A 9595-nucleotide genomic window follows, 5' to 3' on the forward strand; every position below is an offset into this window, starting at 1 on the left:
AATAAGGATGGATTTTAGTGTTAGGGTTTAGAATTGTTGCGGATTATTTGGATGCTAGCAATTTGATTCGTAAAGTTATACCTCTAAAATGAATGCAAAGTTCGCGGCACATGGATGTAAATTTTATAGCGCAAGTGATAAAACATGGGTTCTATTACGTGGACCGGGGATTTCCCCCCTTCTACCACGTGCCCCTCCGCGCTCCTCCTCTTCTTGATGATGCAGGAGAGCTTGACGCCTCTGAAGTAGTTCCTCACGCCTCTAAAGCTCGGCCTTCTGCTTCCTTAAAATGTCTTCACGGAGGCAGCATTCTTCCTCTCACTCTTGAAGGTCCTCAGCCTACCGCTTAAGTTCCTATTCTCGCTGCCAACATTCTTGTTGCTACGCACGAAGTGCCGCTGCCTTTGCTGTACTTCCTCCATCCTGATCTCGTACTCCCTTTTTGTTTCTACCTCTCTAATCCATCTCCCATTAAATAGGGGCATAACTACATCGATCCATTCCTTCAAGCGGCAAGGCGGTTTAACAAGTAGAGGTTATGTTATGAGTGTAATTCGCAATATGGATTTGATAGGTGCGGAAGAGTGGGAAAGTGCACTATACTTTGAAATCGAGATCAAGTTCGGGACACACTAAGAACCTCCTACCAAATGTATCCACCTTGAAATATGTCAACATTCACGCTTGTTCACCACATAAGCACAACAGGCACTCATGCCAGTGTGGAACTCTAATGGGGTGAGTCCTCCAAAAATTCATGGCACCCTGGTAAGATGTAACAGTAGTAAATAATTAAACTGAACCGAATATAATAGCAAGTCGATAACAAGTATACGTTGTAACAGGAACTTCAAACAGCACAATATTACAACATCAACACAGCTTGTTACATAGTTAAACATTACCACATGAAAATAAGTCCAACAACATGAATTACACATAGCAATGTTTGTTACAAATTACTCAATATAACATGACCACAATCGGCCACAGAACTCCATAATGCATGGACGAAGAAGTTGAACGATGAGGTTGGGGACGTCTCTCATCGGAACCCATGCCAAATGGACCTGCTTCATCATCGTTGCCACCTGCTTAACCTTGGGTGCAATTCTTGAAAGTGTGACCAGTTCTATTACACTCGTGTCAGAGTATTGAGTAAGGTGACATCCTAGCTAATGGGCCTAACTAGGGGTATGCCGACCGATAGGGGATATTTTCTGAACCTTGGTCCATCGCGCGACCAGGTCTAAGCTCGCATGACCAGCGTAAGGCTTGTGTGACTAGCTTCCTTGTGATATTATGAGATTCCACGACCAGCCCTTGCTGGTCATGGGGTCGGTCCTTACCTAACCCATCTAATCCCATTTATTGCTATCTACTCAAGTATTTTCCTTCACTAGACACCCCATCCTGTGAAAAAAGTCATGGATGGTGCGGTTGGACACTGCCCTATCCCGTAGCATTTAATGCTATGGATGGGGCCTTGCGAGTCGGTGCAACACCGCATGGTTGATGAGACAGGGTCTGCAGAACAACCAGGCAAGTGGACGGTTTTGCAAACTGACTCGCAGGGCGCAGGGATAGAATGGTTTGGTAGACAATCTTACGGCGCACAGTGATGGGATGGGCCGGGCGACTAGTGAAGGTAGGTGTGGAGGTGTTCCACGGTTGGGACATGCACTCAGAGCTCTCAAGGCAAGTTGGACTCACCCGGTTCTCCAGGATGTGATCCAAGAGTTGAATATCTAGCTAGGCATGAGTCTACTAATCGGTGCTCACTTGTAAGTTCTCTCTCTCTCTCTGGTATATAAAGAGATGAGGATCCAGTTTGTAAATAAGGATGGGTAACCGATTCACAAGCACTTATAATAAAATACACAGGACGTAGCGATGTTATCTTTAGGGAAGCTTGAACCTGAATAAGCTCGGTGTTCTTGAGTTCAACACACACACACACATCGATGAACGCACACCTTCAGTGTTATTCACATGCCCTTCGATCGGTACACCCCCGAATCATTGTCTGGGATTAATCCTCGATAGTTGGTTTGTCAGGTAGGTGGTGTGTTTCTACGTTTTGGTAGGTGTTAGAGATCATATTGGGCTACCCATGTCCGGGTCCACGGCAATCGTTGAATCCCACTCTGAGGACCCCGGTCGCCGTGCAATTTTTGTCATGAGGTATGACCCAGAAGAGTCCGGTATGCTCTAGGAATGGGACACCGAACCGGAGTCAGAAGGCTCCGAGGCTCAACAAGAGGTTTGCATGACAGTTCATGCAACCGGGGGGGGGGGGGGGGGCAGCGGAGGCTCCCATCTTCCGAGTGTCGGCGATAATCCCCAGGCCACGCGTCCAGAGGGGAACCAGACTAGAGCCGAACACAAGAACGCTTCGACATAGCCCCAACCACCACAGCGTCTCATGGAGGAGTTGTCGTAGAGAACGCGGCCTTTGGCGGCATTGTCACCAAGGCCGTCACACCACACAAATGCCAGAGGCTCCCTCCCCCCCCCCCTCGTGATATGTCACCACTCCACGCTCCGCAGCTCGACTATGGGGCCATGACGCCTGCATAGAATCTGTAGACCGTGCAAATGCTTCTTGCCGGTAGCAATACTAGAGGGTTCACCAGTGGCATCATGGTTGCGTGACCTCGCCCTCCTGGTTGAGACCGTCCAACACCAAACTACAACGGCAAACACCACATCCATCGCCTGGATTAGTGAGGGTCACGATCGCCAAGAATCATGGCAGGCTCCACGGTAGGAAAGATCCCGTCCTCCCTCGGCAATGGGGAGCACTCGGAGACCCCCTCCGCGTCGAGATAGCCAACCCTCTAACATGCACGACTCCCTGTGCCAATGCGACCTTCGTGGCTTTATTAAGAGCCAAGTGGGCACCCGAGTGTAGGAGGACCACGCACGTGAGAGCCGAAAAAGGGCAAACAACACTACCACTCGCCTCTCCCCACACAGGGAAATGTTAGATTCCTCCATCCCATCTCCTGGACCGTGTGACCGTCACCTCTCTCCATGAGCACGTGTTGTCGCCCATTAGCGGGTGACTCCCCATTATGGGACGGGGTGCAACACCCTATCAGCCTGGCTGCGAGAGGTGAGTTGATCGAACATGTTCCAGCCGGTCCTAGCCGAAAAATATGATGGCTCGACCAACCTCGAGGAGTTCCTGTAAATCTAAATCACCATGGTGCAGGCCGCGGGGGGCCACGAGAAAGTCATGACCAGCTACTTCCCGACCGCCTTGATCAGTTCAGTATGGTCCTGGCTTATGAACCTTCCTCGCGAGTCGGTTCACTCCTGGAAGGATCTGTGCGACCAATTTGTTGCCAACTTTTAGAGGACCTATGCTAGACCCGGGATCGAGGACAACTTGTACCAGGTCAGGCAGCGATAAGGTGAGTCATTATGAGACTTCATCCGATGCTTCACCGAACATCAAAACACCATTCCAAGGATCATGGGTGAATTCATGGTCATCGCCTTCAAGAGAGGGGTCAGAGACCAAAAGATGGTCAAGAAGCTAGCCACCAAGGTAATTCGAAGCACTACCAAGCTCTTCAAGCTCGCTGACAAGTGCACACAGGCCGCTGAGGCCCAAGAGCGTCAAAGATATGCCAGGTCGCTGCTGACCTCCGACCTGCCCGCCCCCTCTGAAGGGGTCGACCGGAAGGAGAAGAGGAAGAACAAATGCAAGGAAGGACCGTTTGATGCCATGGTGGTTGAGCAAACCGGAGAACCATACCGACGCTTTGAGAAAAAGGAGGGAAAGAAGGGCCTTGGCTATTGCCTGATCCACCGCACCAATGCCCACGACCTGACCGAGTGTAACGCGCTAGCACCGATGCCCAACCTGGTTGAGCGTGGCATCATCAATAAGGGTCACGTGGTCCAAGGGCCAACCGAGTGAGGATGGGGCTAACTCCAACCAGTCAGCACTAGGGTACCAGCAAGCCGATTACATGGTCCACCACATCTTCGACGGCACCACAACATACTCCTTGAACAAGGAATACAAGTCGGTGGTCTAGGAGGCGTGGGCGACGACGCCGGACCCAAGCCCATGCCTGAAGTGATCAGAAGTGCCCCTTACCTTAAGTCAGGTCAACCACCCCACGAGTGTCAAGCGATCTGGTTGCTACCCTATTGTGGTCGAACCCACCGTGCAGAACATCCGATTGGGTCGTGTGCTAGTCGACGGAGGGAGCTCCATCAACCTCCTCTTCGCTGATGCACTGGACACCCTACAAATCCAAAGGCGCATTGAAACCGTCTACCCCTTCTTTGGAATTACCTCGGGCTCCTCGTCTAAGCCCTTGAGGCGGGTCAAATTGCCCATCACTTTAGAACCAAAAAGTTCCTGTTTGATGTAGCAGACTTCGAGATCACCTATAACATGATCCTGGGGCGGCAGGTGATGGCTTAGTTCATGGTCGTCGCCCAATATGCGTACCAGACGATTAAGATCCTTGGTGATGAGTAATGTTGGCCTGATCTTCCGATAGGTAGCGATAAGTCGGTGGGTGGAGAACTCGACGTTGATGATCCAAAGGCTTCGACCCGAACAGATCGTCTCCCTTGCAATCACTACACCACAGCTCCGTTGGTTATCAACCGTGTTGCGCGGTTGACCTCGCCAAGAAGGCTCAATCCCTGCAAGCGTACCGAGAACACAAGCAAGAACGTAGAAGATGCAATCTGAAATATTGCAAATAGAATTCAAGCACTCGAAGTTGGGGTTCCACAAACACTTGCGGCGGCCTAGTCGGTCCGGAACAAGAGCGAAAATCTCACAATCTGTGTGTAGATCAATATCTAAGCAAAACTCAACCCTAATTAGGGCGGCGGCTACTGTATATAAAAAACTAGGATCGGCCAAGGACCCCTGGACGCGTCCCTAATGGACTCCAATACGTTACACAGCCCAACGGCCCAAAAGATGGTGGCGCAGCACCCTGACAGATTCTGGACGTCCACTTGTTTTGACGATTTCTGTTGACTCAGAAAGAATTTGGATATGGGACCAGTCCCGTTGGAAAGCTTATCTCCTTAGCTTTCCAACCATGTGTAGAACGTCAAAAACGGAGTCTGTATGCGTCCTGGGGGACGATTTTAGTGCAGGCTGGTCCTGGACTCCGAAACGGACTCGAACTTGATTGGACCTCCACCTTGGCTTGGGCGCCCTTGCTGTTCTTCTCCCGTGTTCCTAAGTAAAAATACATCACAATTATTCAGTAGCATCCCATCCTTATCAAAATATAAAGGAACACTAAGGAACGAGCTCACCTCATGATTTAGTTGACATGCACGAGCTCGTGTCAATGGACCTATTGTTGGAGGAATACTCGGTGTGTATGTATCCGAAAGAGTGATGTCATCATCACTTGGTATGATTGGGGCCATCACCATATTTGGCAATGCAAAGACGGCTTTGCACTGCGACAATAGGAGCCTTGACATGGTCGAGCTGACTCCCGGGCCGTAGCCAGAGAATGCTGCGCCTAGTGGCCGCTAGGTGAAGGTCCACGTCTCCACTAGCCAAGATGAGCGGCTAAAGGCAGTATGCCTTGATGACTTCGACCCAACCAGAACGGTCTAGATAGGGGCCAGCCTGGCTCCCAAATATGAACTCGTGCTCATCACCTTCCTCTGGACGAACGCGGATGTGTAGGATCGAGAGTGGCAACTAGAGGGGGTGAAGAGGTGTCTCAACAAATTTCTTGCGAAATTGATGGGTTTCTCCTATTCGATCACCCAACGCACCTCTACAAGAGAATCGTAACAGAACTCAACACAAATACGCAGGGGAAAAACTACACCTACCTAGAAAGTCCGAAGACTCCAGAGAAAGATCAAAAAAACAAACTTGAAGATTCAACAAAAAGTAGGTCTTGTCGTTGAAATTGAACACAAGGTTCCACAGAAAACCAATCCACGACTCATCCCCCACACAAAGGTTGAATCTTGAGAAAAGATCACTCAAGGATCAATGATGAACATCGGGTGAAGAAGATCTCTAAGATGATGGTCTAAAGGCAAGAGAATTCAAAACCCTATCACATATGCATGTGAATGTGAATTTTATACCTTTAGCATCAATAAGAACAACCTCCCAATGTGTTAAAATTCTAGCTCAAAAAGAAAAACAAAAATCAACACCGAAGAGGAAAAACTTGCATTTAAGGCAAGGGAACCAACAGAGGAAACAAGAAGGAGGGTAATTCAAGAATATGTAACAAAGCAAACTTTATTACTCAAAGAGATCAGCCCTATTTTAGCTGGATTACAGAGATTTTCCTCTCAAAACTCTCACCTATTACATAGGCTAAGCACGCATCCTTCTCTCCTCTAAAACCCTAGCACAATGCTCTCATATGAATGGCACAAGGGAATAAAATGGCTGGTTTATCCTCTCCCATAGCCCAACCCTTCTATTTATAAGACTAGGAAACTTGACCTCCAAGTTTCCTAGCTTTTTTCCAAAATACTCGTATCTTGTAGTACACTCCTACCTACCATTGAGGGCATTTTGGTTCTTTGTCTTCTCCATTCATTGGACGACCTCGGTGCCTTCACAACTTGGCTTCATCTCGACGCAAGCTTTATGATAGTGCCACGTACTCCTCTAGTCCTTCCACGATTTTGAGGCCAAACCACAAAACCCTAGCATGCTTCTCAAAGCATAACTAGCCATCACTTGCTTCCACCTAAAGCAAGTGCACTAATGATGACACGTGTCCTCCGTCTTGCGATCTTGACCGTCGACAAGTCTCTCTTGTTCCCGATCCATCGGGTCACCTTGTCACTTGCACTGGCATCTCATTCGCTTAACTTTGTCAACACATTGTCTTCATCCTCCATTTCATGCTTTGCTTGACCTTCATATGTATAGCTAGGATCACCCTTGACTTCGCCTAGCCCTCCTTAATCGTCCGACACCAAGCATATGCTTAGCCCCGATCACGCATCATTGACCGCCAAGTTGCATCCATCACATGCACACCTTGAAACAAGCAAACATATTTCTCCACACTCCAAAACATCCCCAAGTTAGCACAAAATCAAAAACTTCAACTCAGAGCACATCCTGCTGAAAACGTAAACACCGGATGTTCCGATGTGTTATGCTCCTGAATATCGGACCATCCGATGAGTGTAACACTATCTGTTCTAGAAAAATTTTGCTCTCTTCAAGAAAAAGGTCCGGTGAAAGCTTCTGGTGATCTCATGTCCATCACCGGATAATTTGGCGTGTGCCACTCCACCGAATCATCCTTCTGCAACCTCTCTACAACAAAAGATCCAGTGCATTCTCCAGTGTTCACAAACTTAGCACCAGACTATCCGGCGTACATAATCAAACTTGGCGCCAAAAATCTCCTCTCTGCAGAAAATACTCCGACGTTCTCTAAGTCCATCATCGGACCATCCAGTGTTTGCTTCCATTTCTACTTCAGCACTGAAGATGCTCTGGTGCTCACTTCACCATAACACCGGACTATCTGGTGTGGTTAAAACCACACACCGGATGTTCTGGTGAGGCATAATTTTCTGGACTCTGAAATAATCTGCTCCAATTTAAACTTTGGTTATCCATAAACAAGATAACACACAAATAAGCTCATGCTAACCAAAATCATTTCAAATCCAACATTAGCAATACCTCATCAAATACAAACCAAGGCACATTTGAACTTGGTTTCTCATGATGTCCTTTCATGGAGTTCGTCTGATATGTCCAGAATCCCCAGGGATGTGATCGAGCATAAGTTATCAATACGACCTGACACGCGACCAGTCAAGCAAAAAGAACGTTGGATCGCAGCCAACCAAATGGAAGCACTTCATGAGGAGATCAACAAACTCCTGGAAGCAGGCTTTGTCCGAGAAATACAGTACCCAGAGTGGTTGGCTAACCCAGTTATGGTCTAAAAACACAATGGTAAGTGGACGATGTGTGTTGATTTCACCGACCTCAACAAGGCATGCTCGAAACATCACTTCCCTCTACCCCAGTTCGACCAGCTTGTCGACTTAACCACCAGCAGCGATCTCCTAAGCTTCTTGGATGCCTGTTCAAGCTGCCACCATATTAGCATGTATAGGGAAGATGCGGAGAAGACTGCTTTTGTAACACCCTTCAGGGTCTTTTGCTATGTAAAAATGCCTTTTTGTTTAAAAAGCGCCGGTGCCACTTACAAGCATTGTATTCAGCTCATTCTTTGACCACAGCTCAGTAGGAATGTCGAGGCGTACGTGAATGATGTGGTCATGAAGAGTAGAACCAAGGATGATTTGGTCGCGGACCACTAGGAAACGTTCGATAACCTTCAGAAGTACCGCATGAAGCTGAACCCAAAGAAGTGCATGTTTGGAGTCCCATCGTGGAAGTTGCTTAGATTCCTTGTTTCTAGTCGAGGAATAGAGGCAAACCCTGACAAGATCAGAGCCATCGACCAGATGAAGTCCTCGACCAAGCTAAAAGAAGTCCAGAAACTAACAGGATGTGTGACAGCATTGAGCAGGTTCATCTCAAGGCTGGGAGAGAGGGGGCTATCGCTCTTCAAGCTCCTAAAGAGGAGCGACCACTTTCAGTGGACACCAGAAACGGCAACGGCCCTCGAAGATATAAAAAGGTACCTCTCCTCCCCTCATGTACTGATCACGCCTCGACCAGATGAGGAGCTATTGCTCTGTGTTGTAGCCACCCCACAGGTCGCAAGTGTGGTGCTGGTCATCGAGCGAGAAGGTCTTCAGCGACTAGTGTACTACGTCAGTGAGGTCTTACACGACGCGAAGGCTCTGTACTCACAAGCTCAGAAGCTGCTATACGCCATTCTGATGGCTTCTCATAAGCTCAGATACTACTTCTAGGCCCAAAAAATCAAGGTAATCTCCTCGCACCCGATTAGAGAAATTCTCCACAATAGGGATGCGCCAGGAAGAATGGCAAAGTGGACAGTAGAGCTCTGGGAGTTTGATCTCTAGTTTTGTCCCCCGAATGGCTATCAAGTCCTAGGAGCTGGTCAATTTTGTGGCCAAGTGATCGTCTTTTGAGCCCGAGCACGTACAACGACAAGTGGTAGATGAACACTGGACCATGCACTTCGACGTGTCATTCACGCTGAAGGGAGAAGAGGCTGGAGTAGTCCTGACCTCACCAACCGGCGACATCCTCAGGAACATAGTTCAATTATGTTTTCTAGCCACTAACAATATTGCGGAATACGAGAGCCTCTTGTGTGGAATGCGGACAGCCTTTACACTTGGGATTAAACACATGTTAGCAATAGGGGACTCACTACTAGTTGTTAACCAAGTGCATAAGGAGTTTTAGTGCTCTAATCTAACAATGGCGGCATACCTCGCTGATGTGAGGAGACTGGAGCGATGTTTTTTTGGTTTTGAAGTCAAGCACACCCCTCGCATGGACAATTTTCTAGCCAATGAGCTGGCCCGTCTAGCTTCTTCTCGTGAACCTGTCTCGGTCAGAGTCTTTGAAGAAAGACTCACCGACCATCCACCATGATCTCAGGCCAAGGTGAAGGGGATACTCCGCTTAGAAACGAAGCAC

Source organism: Phragmites australis, chromosome 14, assembly GCF_958298935.1.
Source record: "Phragmites australis chromosome 14, lpPhrAust1.1, whole genome shotgun sequence".
In the NCBI taxonomy this organism is placed as follows: domain Eukaryota; kingdom Viridiplantae; phylum Streptophyta; class Magnoliopsida; order Poales; family Poaceae; genus Phragmites; species Phragmites australis.